Below are 2,101 nucleotides of genomic sequence, written 5' to 3' on the forward strand. Positions count from 1 at the left end.
CAGGAGTAATTATCTGTTTCATGTTGTCTTTGATTTAATCCAGATATTGTGTACTATTTGTAAAAATAAAAAAGCGGCTGGTGTTTTGAGTTGGGGAAAATTAATATATTTAATTGGAATTCTGTTTGTATTGCCAACTCTATTCACTTTTTCTCCCCTTAGCTGTGGGCAAACATATTCTCTTCAGGTATCTTTGAATAAACTGTAATATTTTCTGTATAACAAAAATCTATTTAAATTTTGTGCATCTCATATTTTGTAGTTGGATTCCAAATTCCACTCATAAGTTTTTAATCTCAAGCCCACAAATTACCTCACAAAAAATAGGATGATAATTAATGAATGAGCTGAAAGTTCTTTCTTCTATAGAGAGTGGCCACTGGTTTTATTTCAGATCTCCTTTTTCTACATTATTTTTGAAAGATAATATCATTTATGTTCTTTCTCAGAGTGTCTTAAGGCATATTATTTTTTAATTTAGTTGATATTTTAGAGTTTTAAAAGTTCTGGTATATATACACATGGAGCTTTTAAAAATTGTGTTAAATAACATAATACATTCAAAACTAAATATAATGATAATGTGTACAATGTTATGATTAGTAAATTGTATACTACTTCTCTCAAGAAAAGTAAAATGATAGTTCTCTAATAATTTATTTAAAATCACCAACCATACTACAGTCATGACATTGTCCTTGACATTTGATGAGTGATTTATATTTTCAAATGAGGGAGATATCCAACCAACATAAATAAAGAATATTACTTTTTAGAAGCGAATCAAGGTGGTCCTTTTAGAATCACATTTTTATAGTCATGCAGTATTTATGAACCTAAATGTCTATACTTGTTTCTGTTCTATTACTGAATAAGATGTCGTTTTCATATTGCAAAAGACATGAAAGTCAGACTGATTTCTAGCTTTTCATACTGAGTGTTTTGACTCGATCCAGACATTAGAGTCTTCTTTGTTCTCATATCTTCTTAATAAATTTAAAAAACAGTATTTCCCAGGTATATTCTTACCTTCTACAAGTCGTTAAGGTTATTTTCTGAAGTATTCTGTGAAAATCTTGGGGGGGTGGGAAAAGTTTGCACATAAAACTTCTCTAGACATCTAATATTTTCATAACTTTTTGGAATGACACTGTACAGTAACAATTGTATAATTAGTGTTTTTAATGGATAGCATTAGATTTTTATAATCCTCATTTTGATTAATCATTTTAGGAGATTTTGGATTGTAGAATGATAATACAAATAAAGGAAATATAAAAATCAATAAAACACAGCAATGACTGGTATAAATAACAACAAATAAAATTCTCAAAGTTGAAGGACTCTAAAAACTAAGGTTTGGTCATCTTAATAAATTAATACTAATTTTATCTTGTTGATCATCTCTGGCTGTAGCTGTTTCCACAGAAGATTATTCCAGAACATACACTCTCACACTGTTTACATGGCCTTTCACATAACTGACAAACTGTCCAGTCAGCATTCATATCACCTCCACACTTAAATCTTTCTGAGATGTGGCTTTATATTGTACTATGACTTTACTAAAGATTAAAATGTTGGCTTTAAAAGTATGTATAGGAAAACCAGTTTAAACTATTTGTCCAGATTTATAAAATGTCTTCAACATTTTGCATTCTTAAACTATGTTTTTAAAGTCTGTTTTTAACACACAAAAAAATTGTTCCAAAAGTATTGATTTTACTTCTTGAAAACATAAATGTTATTATTAAAATAAATTACTACTTATAATATATAATGCCTTATAAACTTTGGTTTTAGACAAGTTATTTTCAGAATAAAATCCAAACTTGATTTGGAAACCTTAAAGATCTGGATTTTGCTTTCATGTTTAGGTTCATTTCTCATGACATCACCTTGAATTACATTCTTGAATCAAAATGCTAAGCATTTTTAAATGAAATGAAAGCAAAATACTAAGGATGTGGCTAATATAGATATTTTAAATAAATACGATAATTAGCTCTAAGCTTCTTGATAACCATAACACAAAAAAGTTCTATATGATATACAATTATAATAATCGGAAAGAAGATTCCAGTTTTTTTAAGAAAGACAA

The sequence above is a fragment of the Pteropus alecto genome, unplaced genomic scaffold (assembly GCF_000325575.1).
Source record: "Pteropus alecto unplaced genomic scaffold, ASM32557v1 scaffold25, whole genome shotgun sequence".
NCBI lineage: Eukaryota > Metazoa > Chordata > Mammalia > Chiroptera > Pteropodidae > Pteropus > Pteropus alecto.